General features: G+C 43.7%; 1 pseudogene; it reads left to right on the top strand.

Moving 5' to 3' along the window:
* The first annotated feature begins 1,574 nt into the window (after nt 1-1,574).
* Nucleotides 1,575-16,126, top strand: part of LOC140116901 (uncharacterized) — a 37,768-nt pseudogene continuing 23,216 nt past the window's right edge.

The raw sequence follows: 16,126 nt of genomic DNA, 5'->3' as shown, positions 1-16,126 counted from the left end.
TGTAAATGGGGTGGTCTGCTCAAAGGATAATATAACCAGAGTGCAGGAAAAGTGTTCAGTCAGTGCTCCACCTTGATGTGCGTAGAAAATCCTCGGGTTTGAGGAGTGTTGAGCTCCCTAATGTTCAATGATCTAAATTTCAAGGACACCATGTGAGATAGGACTGCGAGTGGTGGGGAATGAAAAAAAGGTGAAAGAAGATGAAAGGGAAGACAAAGATAAAAAATATTTAAGTGAAAACATTTGGGACAAATAGAATTGAATTTTCCATATATTTTTACGCTCATATCCCCTTATTCCTTTCAAGCTATTAACGTGCAGAGGCCAGTTGAGCAGGATTCTCCAAGTTGGGGATGGTGTTTATCTGTGAATAATCCAGTCTAAGGTCCACCACTTTAGTACAGCCTCAGTAACCAGATCCTTAAACTATTGGAGGGCAAAGCACTTCCCAGTGGTGAACCTCAGCTCTATCAATATAAACCATTAATGTTCATGTGTACACTTGAGGTAAAACATTCAGTTGTAGACATTGCATAGTCCCCTCTTCAGTCCGGCGGAGGATCTAGTAGTCTGCCTACGTTGCCCTGGTGGACTGAATGTGCTTCAACAACGTGGAGGATGCTGTGGGTGATTGGATCAATCCGTTTAGGTGTCCAGACCATCCATCTTGAGTACAGAAATGTCCACCATGGCTGCAGGCACTGGGACTTCAGTCGGGTGTTGTATGTTATGAGATTGGCCGTGATAGTGGATCTTGGCGCAGACCCTAAATCCCCAGGTATATGGAATGTTCTGTTTTTCGGAACAAGGCCAGAAGGGGTTTGAGTGCTTTCCATTTTAAGGAGGGCCTGAGGGACGGGTCTGGTAGGAGCTGCACTTCAGGACACTGCAGTGCTCCATGACTTTCCGCATTGTGTTTAATAATTTGCTAATGACTCAATGAGTTTTGGGAGTCCACATCCCCTAATATTATTTTACCTCCCTCTGTTCTTTGCAACGTGGAATTGGTCAGCTGGGTGCTGGAGACGCTAGGCAGGAGTAGAGAGGGTGGAAGGATGGGCATCTACTCAATCAGTCTGGAGCTCCAAGGGTGATACTCTGGCAGTCAACTGCTGGACCACTTCTCACGTGGTTTTGCCAAAAAAAAAAAGATTATTTTTTTTTTTGGGGGGGGGGGGGGTTCCAAAATTTTGAACAATTTTAATCTCAATTTTATGGTTTTGTTAATTGATTAAACGTAGGAAGAGAAAATATACTAAATGTCCACGAGGGAGTAGCATGGTGCTGCCATCAGACTGGAGAGGAATCTGCAGTAAATGACACAACACCTCTGCTCCTCACCTGCCCCCGCTGTGGTGACTACAGGAGGAGGGTCTGTTGTCAGCTGGGAGGAGGAGAACAGCAGCGAGGACCAGACACAGACTGCAGTAGTGGAGCCCAAATCAGTTCTGTAATTCTGTGTGCCGGCTCCTAGTAGTGATGTTCTAGTCCAGTGTCCTGTATATATGGCTGCCCGGGGCTCCCCCCCTGTGTCACCCACTGTCTAGGACTGTTAGGCTCAGCTCCAGGGGGAGATGGGAATCTCTGGTCACACAACCCTCTCATGTCCTGGAAGTAGGAGAATCCGGATTCTAAGGATTTGATGATATTTTTAGTAGTAGTATTTAAATCGAATTATATGTAATTAAATTATATTTGCATTCAACATTCATGACTTTTCTATCCATAGATGACTGTATGTTACTGACTGATCACTTTACTTCTGCTCATAACTGGGAGAAGAAAACTTCCAATACTGATTTCTTGGTTATATTTTCCAGGAGATGAAAGTACAAGAGGTTCCCATGGACGTCCCCCCTCATCTCCTTGTGGTGAAGTAGAAGATAATCAGTCACATCTTTCCACAGAGGAGGGAAATCATGAAGATAAGAGGACGTTTTCATGTCTGAAATCTGAGAAGTCTTTTAGTCAAGAATCAAATCTTCTCATTCATCTTCAAAGTCACCGAGAGGGGAAGATTTATTCATGTTCACAATGTGCTAAAAACTATACCCAGAAATCAAGTCTTGATCGGCATGTAAAAATTCACACAGGAGAGAAGCCGTTTTCATGTCCACAATGTGGAAAATGTTTTATCCGGAAATCAAGTCTTGTTGACCATTGGAGAATTCACACAGGGGAAAAGCCATTCTGTACTGAATGTGGGAAATGTTTTACTCAGAAATCACATTTTTTTCAGCACCAGAGAACTCACACAGGGGAGAAGCCATTTTCATGTAAAGAATGTGGAAAGCGTTTCAGCGATAATTCAGGTTTTTCTAAACATAAGAGAACTCACACAGGGCAGAAGCCATTTTCATGTTCTGAATGTGAAAAATGTTTTAACCAGAAAACACATCTTGTTGAACATGAGAAAATTCACAAAGGAGAGAAACCATTTTTATGTCTGGAATGTGGGAAATGTTTTACCCAGAAATCAGTTCTTCTTCAACACCAGAAAATTCACACAGGAGAGAAGCCATTTTCATGTCCAGAATGTGGGAAATGTTTTACACAAAAATCAAGTCTTGTTGACCATCAGAGAATTCACACAGGGGAGAAGCCATTTTCATGTAATGAATGTGGGAAATGTTTTACTCAAAAATCACATTTTGTTCAACACCAGAGAATTCACACAGGAGAGAAGCCATACACATGTAATGAATGTGGGAAATGTTTCAGCGATAATTCAGGTTTTGTCAAACACAAGCGAACTCACACAGGGCAGAAGCCAGTTTCATGTCCAGAATGTGGGAAAAATTATACAGAGAAATCGAGTCTTGATCGACATATGAAAATTCACACAGGGGAAAAGCCATTTTCATGTTCAGAATGTGGCAAATCTTTTACACAAAAATCAAGTCTTGTCGACCATCAGAGAATTCACACAGGGGAGAAGCTATTTTCGTGTACTGAATGTGGAAAATGTTTTATCCGTAAATCCCATCTTGTTGAGCATGAGAAAATTCACACTGGGGAGAAGCCATTTCCATGTAGTGAATGTGGGAAATGTTTTAGTCAGAAATCGGTTCTTGTTCAACACAAGAGAACTCACACAGGGGAGAAGCCATTCTCATGTCTGGAATGTGGGAAATGTTTTGTTCAAAAATCTCATCTTGTTATACATCAGAGAATTCACACAGGAGAGAATCCATTTTCATGTAATGAATGTGGAAAATGTTTCAGCAATAATTCAGCTCTTGTTCAACATCAGAGAATTCACATAGGTGAAAAGCCATTTTCATGTTTAAAATGTGGGAAATGTTTTATTCGGAAATCGCATCTCGCTGAACATGATAAAATTCACACCGGGGAGAAGCCATTTTTATGTTCGGAATGTGGGAAATGTTTTAGCGGGAAAGGACAACTTTTAAGACATCAGAAAATCCACAGGGGAGAACCCATTTTAATGACTGGAATGTGGGAAATGTTTAAATCCTAAATAAGATCTTCTAAAACATAAGAAACTACACAGGAGAAAAGGCATGATTACCAGGACTGTGAAGTTGAAGTTGAACAGACAAACCACAAAAATCTATAATAAATTGAGATCTCTACTAATACTGGAGAACCCCAGAGGAGATATCTACTAATACTGGAGAACCCCAGAGGAGATATCTACTAATACTGGAGAACCCCAGAGGAGATCTCTACTAATACTGGAGAACCACAGAGCATACATCTACTAATACTGGAGAACCACAGAGCATACATCTACTAATACTGGAGAACCCCAGAGGAGATATCTACTAATACTGGAGAACCCCAGAGGAGATATCTACTAATACTTTAGAACCCCAGAGGAGATATCTACTAATACTGGAGAACCCCAGAGGAGATATCTACTAATACTGGAGAACCCCAGAGGAGATATCTACTAATACTGGAGAACCCCAGAGGAGATATCTACTAATACTGGAGAACCCCAGAGCAGATCTCTACTAATACTGGAGAACCCCAGAGCAGATCTCTACTAATACTGGAGAACCCCAGAGCATACATCTACTAATACTGGAGAACCCCAGAGCAGATCTCTACTAATGCTGGAGAACCCCAGAGCAGATCTCTACTAATACTGGAGAACCCCAGAGCATACATCTACTAATACTGGAGAACCCCAGAGCAGATCTCTACTAATGCTGGAGAACCCCAGAGCAGATCTCTACTAATACTGGAGAACCCCAGAGCATACATCTACTAATACTGGAGAACCCCAGAGCAGATCTCTACTAATGCTGGAGAACCCCAGAGCAGATCTCTACTAATACTGGAGAACCCCAGAGCATACATCTACTAATACTGGAGAACCCCAGAGCAGATCTCTACTAATACCGGAGAACCCCAGAGCAGATCTCTACTGATACCGGAGAACCCCAGAGCAGATCTCTACTGATACCGGAGAACCCCAGAGCAGATCTCTACTAATACTGGAGAACCCCAGAGCAGATCTCTACTGATACCGGAGAACCCCAGAGCAGATCTCTACTAATACTGGAGAACCCCAGAGCAGATCTCTACTGATACCGGAGAACCCCAGAGCAGATCTCTACTAATACTGGAGAAATAAATAAGTCCTCTCCTTTCGTGGCTCCTCTTCTGCTCCCTGCAGCACACTTCTTCTTCCCTCCATGTGCCACTCTTCTATGTGTCCTGCACTGGTTGTACACACCAGCTTCAGGACAGGAGCAGTATAGTGCAGTCTACAAGTACTTGATACTCCTGGGTCTTCTCCTAATCCTCAGCCGACACTGGGTCATGGTGGCAGCACAGGAGTCAGGACAAACTTTTCAGTTGTAGTCGCCACTTCTAGGCCTCTTACACCAGTTAATGCTTCCATCCGTTAGCAGGCCCATTGACCCCAGGTTGTGTACCCCTTTTCTAGGCTTTTAGTTGAGATGAATGTGTGCTGCACTATGTACATGCTCTGTAGTTAAAGGGAACCTGTCACCAGGAATGGCATTTTTAGCTGGTGACAGGTTCCTATAGCCTATCCTATGCTGATTTTAAAAACGCCTTTAACAGCATTCTGAATCAGCAGTTTATAAAACTTTATTTCACATTACCTGGCTTTCTGCCAGGCTGACCTGTTGAGTCGGTGCCTATTTAGGTGGAGTTTGAGTGAGAGATGGGGAGTCCACAGCCCTGATGTTACCATTCATTGTAAGCTGAAAAAGCATCTGTTTAGGATTGTCTACAATCTGCAGTAACTTCTCTGCTCCTCACCTCGTGTCTCCATCCATCCTTCCATGTAGATAGTGATCGCTCACAGACAGGCTCCTCCCACTTGTCCAAGATCTCTGTAGTTTTGGTCTTTTGTTCTTGCCTTAATGTAATGTATGTGAACCTGTTATTGTTTGTCCAGCCCCATGGAATTACTGCTGCTCCATACACTTTGTACATTACCAGATCACATCTGTATTGTAGGATTTCCTGCTGTAGGACGACTTCTGCTCAGGTCTGTAACCTGTAGTAATAAATACTAAATTACAATAAATCTTTATATAGCGCTATCATTTTTGTCCTGCTAAGAATGAGGGAAAGTACTATAAATAATAACATATCATAAAAATGAAACCAAGAAATAATAATAAAAATTTGTTTAACAAAAATCTCCCAGGGGTTTGATGCTGCAATGGCTACGACCAGTTATCTGTGAGAATTAGAGAATCTGACAGACAGGGAGGATAGAAGTACCCCCTGTCCTCGGGGCGATGGTGGGGGACACATGGGACACGTGGTTGCCTTTGTGCTCTATCACATCCTCAGAGATTATTTATAATGCAATCCTTGGACTTCTACTCACAGGCTAGAAACACATGGCAGATGATGTATTCACTGTTATTCAGTGTCCATTCTTAGGCAATGACCTAGAGACACATGTGTTCAAATACACTTATTACAATTCTTAATTCATTTGCATTCACAGGGTAAAGCTGCTCTGTTCAGACCTAGTTACTTACATAGAGGACTGAAAAAGCAATGGAAAAACCTCACACCCTGCCTCTCACTACAGTTAAAATCCAGCTACTGCAGAATTTGACAATTCTAATTTTACATTCAGATAATGAGGTACTTATTCACATGCTGACTCAGCCAAATTGCGTGGGATCTGTGCCTGGTTCATCCTAATGAACGTGAGGATGTCCATATTGGCTGTAGAGAGGCAAATCCTCTTCAGTGCTGATCACACACTCCCAGGAGCACCTCCAAGGCATAGAGGGAAAGTTCTGGCCAGGTGTCCAATTTTCCCACCCAAAAATGGCACAGGGAGGACCCATCCTTCAAGACCAGGAGACATGTGGACAGATAATCTTCCACCATTCGAGTCATAGAAAAGTTCGGTTCAGTTCCCTGACCTTAACCCAAAATTTGCCCTTAACCCAAACCCCATTGAAATCATCAGCAATCCGAGTTTTGTGACCCAAAATGGTCTCCAAATGGTTTGTAAGGGGCATAATGGAGGTAGTAACAGGGTAATTGCTCCACCGAAAAATGGCTAGGAAAGGTACTTATATTACTAACACGATAAAAAAATGAAATGAACAAAGGGCTGAGGTGCTGCAGGGAGAGGACGCGTTACATCTGTGCCGGATACAACGTCCTCTGGTGCAGGCACCAAGGTTTACATATTCTTGCATGCCTGCCAGCGTGGAGAGGCCAGACAAGCTTTCAATCGTATTGGCATCTTGAGGACATCAATACAGTTAAAAGAAGGAGAGGAAATTTGGATTATTATTGTAGTTTCCCTCCAAGGTCCCTACGAAAAGGAAGAATTGTGGGGCAGGAGCTCCAATGATAATCCCTGTCCACACCTTTGCAGTCCTCCTGCAGTCCCAGGAAGAGTTTCTTTAAAATAGCACTGAACGCAGCACATCCTGGGCTACCGAGGACTGCTGGAGGAGGCCTTGAGCCACTCAACCTGTCTGGCTAACTCTGTGCGAGGGTAAAGGACTGGGTGCCCACGTAGATGGCTTTGAGTGCCACCTCTGGCACCATAGGTTCCCCAACACCAGTCTATGATAATTCTCCTATCTGGGATTCCATGGGCAATTGTCCTGCTCCTGTCAAGTTGCAGATCCTTAACAACTTTTGTTGGAGGATGAGGATGTTGAAACCATGATTAAGCTTGTCCCGCACAAAGACACCTTACACAGCTCCATACACTAAATTATTGTAACAAACACCTATATAAATATTGTTTCCCAGTAATCTTGGTGACCCAAAGAATAAAGGGGAGGTGTCATTGGCAGCGCATAGCGAAAGCCGTAAAAACAGGGCCCACAAGAAAATGGTGCAAACATTTTTCTGTCAATGTCACTGCATTTGAATTTTTTTTTCCAGCTTTCTAGTGCATGGAAAAGAATATAAAATGCCGTCATCAGGAAGTACAATTGGTGGACCGCTGAGGAAGTTGCATCGGCACCGGAACGTGTGGGATACGCATAACTTTATGTTAGCTCATTCACTATCCTGTGTCATTTGTTCTCTATGAAGTTACCATCATAACCTTTTGGTTAGGACACTATACTTCTGTATACACTGAGGTGATAATAGGACATGGTTTCATCCTTTATTCAATTGTTGATATCTGCCTTCTGAGGAAGTATCATTACTGTATTTTTGGATTGTTGTGAGGGGCTTGATGTGCAGTCTTCTCTTGATCTTATAGATAGAAGATTGATTGAAAAATAGATAAAAAGCATATACAGTATAAATGGTCAGATTATAGGAGATAGATAACTAGACAGATAGATAGACAGGAGATAGATGATCAGCATCTTCACTCGGGAATTCAACCAAAGGGTATTAACTTTTTCACTGCCAGGCATTTCTGGAAATTTTGTCGCGTTATTGGCCGGAGCAATTTAAACAATTTTGACGTTTACAAATAAAATCGAAATGACAGCAAAAAGAATAAATCTGTAAAAAGTAAACTGCAGCAAACCATATATTTTCTGAAAGCAGACACTTGCCCCATTTTCAAAATTGCATTAAAGGAAACCTACCATTTAGAATGGCCGGGATAAGCTGTAAGTACCGTGCACCAGCTCAGGGTGAGCTCAGAGTGAGCTGGTGCCGGTACTTACTTTCGTTAGTGTTATAAACCGCAGCGCCGAAGCCCCTTCTGCTCTAAAGTTTAAAAAGTGTTAAAACAGCGATACCGCGGTTTATAACACTAACGAAAGTAAGTACCGGCACCAGCTCACCCTGAGCTCACCCTGAGCTGGTGCTCGGTACTTACAGCTTACCCCTGCCATTCTAACTGGTAGGTTTCCTTTAAAGAGTTTATAGACAAAGGCGCCTTCATGCAATTTTGATTCAAACTGAAACATTTTATAAAAAATACTTAAAATTTTACTTTGATGGTCAAAAATGTTCTCCAAACAGAATTTATTTACCTTCACATCTCCTAAATATGCTTGAGAATGCCTTTATTGATAAGGCGAAACGTCGCTCTTATGGTGGAATAAATCTTCACTTTTTTCATCTATATTGGAGTGCTGCTTCATCCTCTTCAGTTTTATCTACAGTTCGGGGCCATGTCGGGCCCTATGTGAAGACCTGCACCCGCCTTACACGCTGCCGTTCCACAATTTCTTTTCTTTTCCTAAATGTAATAGATGGACATGTGTAGAGTTCACAAATGCCCCATATTGATATGTTCACATTAATAAATCCACATAATATCACTAAAACTGAAATAACTAAATATCTGCTTTTCAGCTAGAAATTTTAAGACAGTTGCAAAAATGCAAAATATATCAATAAAACAGATTAAAAAGTAAAGGCACCATAAAACCTTTATAATTTTGATAGCAGACAACCAGGCGATGCATTTGGCAATTAACATTTGACCACCCTCATGTAACTTTGTGACAAACACAAATTATTAAACAAAAAGTGCACTGAAACTGCCTTAATAACGTACGTTTTTACATAAAACTCACATCAAAGTGGAGGTTTACGCACAAATTTGAAAATAATAACACAAAGTAAACAGATTTATATTTACAACCATACACAACATCAACAATTTACACTCCCAAAAATGCTAAAACAAAAAACGTGACATATTTGGTTGCTATCCAGAAATGTGTTTAAAAATATATCACACACAAAATAAAGAGCTCCTATTCTGTCAAAATCATTTTTTTTCCAGAAATCAATGTAAAAAAAAATGTAAACAAAAATAACTTTTTAATTCATACTCACTACCACCTTCAAGCAACATTGCAGCAAACAGCAATAAAATGCAAAAATTGCATGAAAATTCAAAATTTACTCTAAAATATGTACAAATCCAGATACTTATATAAAGAAAATATACTTTCCTGAGACAGCAGGATGTGAGGAGATCATACAGACCCCACATGTGGATATTCACCAAAATATGCAGCAAAGGGAACGTTAAATCCACAGGGGACACCAATCTATTATTGCAGAACATTGCACTGAGCGTCACACAGATCTATCATTGTGCGCTCCATACACAATGTAACCGAAATAATAACTATATATCCATAACCCAAGCTAATGATATAATAAAAGTCACGTTTAGATGTGCGCCATTGTATTATCCGCACAATAACAGAACCCTCCGCGGATCATAAGAATGGGAGTGAGAACCTCATAACATGGGTGTAAGTAATGGAGGATGGGGGGAAATAAAAACTTTATTCTAGAACATGTGTGTTTTTGGTGTTACATATAACTTTATGGACATGTTCTGGGTCGCGGTGTTAATATATAATAGTGACATTAGGCAAAGAGGATCGAATATTCATTCTATCAGTCAATTTTCGCAAAAAAAAAAAAAACTATCACGAAATAAAAGGCAATAAGAGAGAAAGTGTGTTCTTAGATAGTTCTGGATAGAGAAGGGTTAAAAACCTGAACATTAGTTGATATTATTCCTTCTCAGAATGTAGTAACATATAAAGTGAATATTTCCATTATCTGTGAGGTGCAGCAGCTCCTGTGTGCAGCAAATTCTCCCTGCAGCCTGATGGCTAAGAATCTGGAGATGGGGGCGACACTTCAGGGGGCTGTATCTCTGGTTCTGTGACACATAGAACATCACTTTGTTTCCTAAGAAAGTAGAGAGTCTCCTCTTTTATATGAATCTAAATATGTTTCTAAGTGTCTGGAAAACAGAGATATTAACTGTTAAAATGCCGTCAGGAGTGATTTTTATATATAAAAATGGCACCTGATATTCTCACTTAAGACCTGAATATCTCTGGATCCATAGCACCTAGAAATGTTAGATTCATTTGAAAGAAGAAATTCTGATCTTTCATGGGCCCTGAGATAGCGCTAACAAACACAGCAGCGCTGTACAATAGAAACGGTGTTTCTATTGTACAGCGCAGTCCGGTGTTTCTATTGTACAGCGCAGTCCAGTGTTTCTATTGTACAGCGCAGTCCAGTGTTTCTATTGTACAGCGCAGTCCAGTGTTTCTATTGTACAGCGCAGTCCAGTGTTTTTATTGTGCAGCGCAGTCCGGTGTTTCTATTGTGCAGCGCAGTCCGGTGTTTCTATTGTGCAGCGCAGTCCGGTGTTTCTATTGTGCAGCGCAGTCCGGTGTTTCTATTGTGCAGCGCAGTCCGGTGTTTCTATTGTGCAGCGCAGTCCGGTGTTTCTATTGTACAGCGCAGTCCGGTTTTTCTATTGTACAGCGCAGTCCGGTGTTTCTATTGTACAGCGCAGTCCGGTGTTTCTATTGTACAGCGCAGTCCGGTGTTTCTATTGTACAGCGCAGTCCGGTGTTTCTATTGTACAGCGCAGTCCGGTGTTTCTATTGTACAGCGCAGTCCGGTGTTTCTATTGTACAGCGCAGTCCGGTGTTTCTATTGTACAGCGCAGTCCGGTGTTTCTATTGTGCAGCGCAGTCCGGTGTTTCTATTGTGCAGCGCAGTCCGGTGTTTCTATTGTGCAGCGCAGTCCGGTGTTTCTATTGTGCAGCGCAGTCCGGTGTTTCTATTGTACAGCGCAGTCCGGTTTTTCTATTGTACAGCGCAGTCCGGTGTTTCTATTGTACAGCGCAGTCCGGTGTTTCTATTGTACAGCGCAGTCCGGTGTTTCTATTGTGCAGCGCAGTCCGGTGTTTCTATTGTGCAGCGCAGTCCGGTGTTTCTATTGTGCAGCGCAGTCCGGTGTTTCTATTGTGCAGCGCAGTCCGGTGTTTCTATTGTGCAGCGCAGTCCGGTGTTTCTATTGTACAGCGCAGTCCGGTGTTTCTATTGTACAGCGCAGTCCGGTGTTTCTATTGTACAGCGCAGTCCGGTGTTTCTATTGTACAGCGCAGTCCGGTGTTTCTATTGTACAGCGCAGTCCGGTGTTTCTATTGTACAGCGCAGTCCGGTGTTTCTATTGTACAGCGCAGTCCGGTGTTTCTATTGTACAGCGCAGTCCGGTGTTTCTATTGTACAGCGCAGTCCGGTGTTTCTATTGTACAGCGCAGTCCGGTGTTTCTATTGTACAGCGCAGTCCGGTGTTTCTATTGTACAGCGCAGTCCGGTGTTTCTATTGTACAGCGCAGTCCGGTGTTTCTATTGTACAGCGCAGTCCGGTGTTTCTATTGTACAGCGCAGTCCGGTGTTTCTATTGTACAGCGCAGTCCGGTGTTTCTATTGTACAGCGCAGTCCGGTGTTTGTATTGTACAGCGCAGTCCGGTGTTTGTATTGTACAGCGCAGTCCGGTGTTTGTATTGTACAGCGCAGTCCGGTGTTTCTATTGTACAGCGCGGTCCGGTGTTTCTATTGTACAGCGCGGTCCGGTGTTTCTATTGTACAGCGCGGTCCGGTGTTTCTATTGTACAGCGCGGTCCGGTGTTTCTATTGTACAGCGCGGTCCGGTGTTTCTATTGTACAGCGCGGTCCGGTGTTTCAATTGTACAGCGCAGCGGTGTTTCTATTGTACAGCGCAGTCCGGTGTTTCTATTGTACAGCGCAGTCCGGTGTTTCTATTGTACAGCGCAGTCCGGTGTTTCTATTGTACAGCGCAGTCCGGTGTTTCTATTGTACAGCGCAGTCCGGTGTTTCTATTGTACAGCGCAGTCCGGTGTTTCTATTGTACAGCGCAGTCCGGTGTTTCTATTGTACAGCGCAGTCCGGTGTTTCTATTGTACAGCGCAGTCCGGTGTTTCTATTGTGCATCGCAGTCCGGTGTTTCTATTGTGCAGCGCAGTCCGGTGTTTCTATTGTGCAGCGCAGTCCGGTGTTTCTATTGTACAGCGCAGTCCGGTGGTTCTATTGTACAGCGCAGTCCGGTGTTTCTATTGTACAGCGCAGTCCGGTGTTTCTATTGTACAGCGCAGTCCGGTGGTTCTATTGTACAGCGCAGTCCGGTGGTTCTATTGTACAGCGCAGTCCGGTGTTTCTATTGTACAGCGCAGTCCGGTGTTTCTATTGTACAGCGCAGTCCGGTGTTTCTATTGTACAGCGCAGTCCGGTGTTTCTATTGTACAGCGCAGTCCGGTGTTTCTATTGTACAGCGCAGCCCGGTGTTTCTATTGTACAGCGCAGTCCGGTGTTTCTATTGTACAGCGCAGTCCGGTGTTTCTATTGTACAGCGCAGTCCGGTGTTTCTATTGTACAGCGCAGTCCGGTGTTTCTATTGTACAGCGCAGTCCGGTGTTTCTATTGTACAGCGCAGTCCGGTGTTTCTATTGTACAGCGCAGTCCGGTGTTTCTATTGTACAGCGCAGTCCGGTGTTTCTATTGTACAGCGCAGTCCGGTGTTTCTATTGTACAGCGCAGTCCGGTGTTTCTATTGTACATCGCAGTCCGGTGTTTCTATTGTGCAGCGCAGTCCGGTGTTTCTATTGTGCAGCGCAGTCCGGTGGTTCTATTGTACAGCGCAGTCCGGTGTTTCTATTGTACAGCGCAGTCCGGTGTTTCTATTGTACAGCGCAGTCCGGTGTTTCTATTGTACAGCGCAGTCCGGTGTTTCTATTGTACTATGCAGTCCGGTGTTTCTATTGTACAGCGCAGTCCGGTGTTTCTATTGTACAGCGCAGTCCGGTGTTTCTATTGTACAGCGCAGTCCAGTGTTTCTATTGTACAGCGCAGTCCGGTGTTTCTATTGTACTATGCAGTCCGGTGTTTCTATTGTACAGCGCAGTCCGGTGTTTCTATTGTACAGCGCAGTCCGGTGTTTCTATTGTACAGCGCAGTCCGGTGTTTCTATTGTGCAGCACAGTCCAGTGTTTCTATTGTACAGCGCAGCCCGGTGTTTCTATTGTACAGCGCAGTCCGGTGTTTCTATTGTACAGCGCAGTCCAGTGTTTCTATTGTACAGCGCAGTCCGGTGTTTCTATTGTACAGCGCAGTCCAGTGTTTCTATTGTACAGCGCAGTCCGGTGTTTCTATTGTACAGCGCAGTCCGGTGTTTCTATTGTACAGCGCAGTCCGGTGTTTCTATTGTGCAGCGCAGTCCGGTGTTTCTATTGTGCAGCGCAGTCCGGTGTTTCTATTGTACAGCGCAGTCCGGTGTTTCTATTGTACAGCGCAGTCCGGTGTTTCTATTGTACAGCGCAGCCCGGTGTTTCTATTGTACAGCGCAGTCCGGTGTTTCTATTGTACAGCGCAGCCCGGTGTTTCTATTGTACAGCGCAGTCCGGTGTTTCTATTGTACAGCGCAGCCCGGTGTTTCTATTGTACAGCGCAGTCCGGTTTTTCTATTGTACAGCGCAGTCCGGTGTTTCTATTGTACAGCGCAGTCCGGTGTTTCTATTGTACAGCGCAGTCCGGTGTTTCTATTGTACAGCGCAGTCCGGTGTTTCTATTGTACAGCGCAGCGGTGTTTGTTAGCGTTATCGTAAGTTTACAATAGCGCTAGCAGTGTAAGACTGCTGCATCTGTTGTAGCACTAGGAGCTGCTTACTTTAGTAATCAGCTCCCAGGGCCATTTTCATAGAAGACCAGTCCTCTAAGGTATAAACAAGCCAAGTCCTGAAGGGGCTATGACATCACAGGTCCTGCTCCTCTTCTCCTCCATACACATATACACCCTGCATCTTCTTCCTGTATTCCTTGGAGGCCCCGCCCCTACAGTGACATCACACTCCCGGGGTCACATGACTAGTGGATAGTGAGCAGGAGACGTGTGTGAGGTAGAGTGTGTCCTGCACTGAGGAGAGAAGAGGTAAGTGACCAGAGGAGGAACTACACCTCCCAGCATGCTCCAGGAGCACACACTATATGGAGGGACTACAACTCCCAGCATGCTCCAGGAGCTCACACACTATATGGAAAGACTACAACTCCCAGCATGCTCCAGGAGCTCACACACTATATGGAGGGACTACAACTCCCAGCATGCTCCAGGAGCGCACACACTATATGGAGAGACTACAACTCCCAGCATGATCCAGGAGCACACACGCTGTATGGAGAGACTACAACTCCCAGCATGATCCAGGAGCACACACACTTTATGGACGGACTACAACTCCCAGCATGCTCCAGGAGGATACAGCCCGGGAGGTGGCTGAGCTGTACACTATGGGCAGTACATGTATCAGTCAGTGCTCTGTGCAGTGTGCAGAGTGCGGCAGATTCATCCAAACTGGCGGCAAATCTTCATTAACCCCTTAACGCAGCAGCCCTTTTTCGTTTAATTAATATTTATTTCGTTATTAATATTTATCTCAGTTCTAGGGAAAAGGGGGTGATTTGAGTTTTTAGGTTTTTTTATTATAATTTTTTTAACTTTATTTTTATTATCAATCTTGCTTTATTGAAAAATATAACAATAACAAAAGCGTTACAGATGAATATATCTCTTGGTAAAGATATGATATATCTTAAAGGAAGGTAAAATTTGTTCGAGATAACAGTAAAATATTAAGATTCATCACAATTATCACTCTTGTAAGATAAACCAAAATGGGATGGGGGAGAGGAGAGGATGTGCAGGTAGGGGAGAAGGATGAGGATTTTGTGTTCTGATTTGTTGCGTCGGTCTATTTTAAGTTAATTACTTTGTATTTAGTCAGATATGATAAGGTATCTTGGGGATCCCATGAATATAATCCAAGGGGACCAGATATTTTAACTTTATTTTTATTTTTTATTTTTACTATTTTTCAGACTCCTTAGGGTACATTAACCCTAGGTTGTCTGTAAGATCCTATCATATAATGCCATATACTACAGTATGGCAGTTTATGGGGATTCTACTCCTCATTCATTACAATGTGCTGATAGCACATTGTTAACCAGAAGTAGCCTCGGGTCTTCGGAAGACTCGAGGCTACCATGGAGACGGATCGCCGCTCCCCGATGATGTCACAGGGAACGACGATCCTCGGAATGATGGCTGCACCCATGCGCCACCATCTTTTTGAAGCCGGCGATCAGCGGGAAAACACCCACAATATGCAGCAAAGACTTACCGGCTAAGGAGAGGGCTCAGCACGTCACATGTCTTTCTTTTTGGTGCAGAATTGTGGCACAGATAGCAATGTCAGGGATACAGCAGCAGTGTCAGACAGAAAACATCTGTTAGGATTGGTACACAAAAGACAGGGGATAGTGTGCCCTGAGCTTGCCCCAACCTCTGTCCCTTCCTATAGCCCCCCCACGCTAAACCGTGGGGCGACTACTTGAAGACTCGAAATATTCTGGGTAAGTGTGGGAAGGGGAACACAAACAGACTGACAAACATAAAACACAAAAGAATCGTAAACAAGCCGGAGTCACAACTAGAGGGTACGTCAAAAGCAGAATCAGTAAGCAAGAGTCAAAGTCCAAAACTAGCCGAGTTAGCAACAATATAGATACAGATACAGAGCAATACAAACTAGCAGCAACCAGGTGGAGAAAGGGATTTTCAAACACTGGCACAGGTGACTAGTGAAGCTGCAATTTATGCAGCCAGAACTCCACCTCCAGAACCTGATAGGTGCTGGACAGCATCTGGGAATTAACCCCTCATGGTGCAGAAACAACCAAGCACCAAGCAGAGGTTCAAAGTCCCAGCCACTCCTAGACAGCGCGAGATCTTAGCAGCCGCTGCCCAGGACGAGAGGTGGAGTTTGCGCGGATACGCGCCGGGGTTCGGAGAACGCTGCTGGTACC

The sequence above is a fragment of the Engystomops pustulosus genome, chromosome 2 (assembly GCF_040894005.1).
Source record: "Engystomops pustulosus chromosome 2, aEngPut4.maternal, whole genome shotgun sequence".
In the NCBI taxonomy this organism is placed as follows: Eukaryota; Metazoa; Chordata; class Amphibia; order Anura; family Leptodactylidae; genus Engystomops; species Engystomops pustulosus.
The sequence above is the reverse complement of the archived record's forward strand: the minus strand, read 5'-3'. Positions and strand labels throughout refer to the sequence as shown.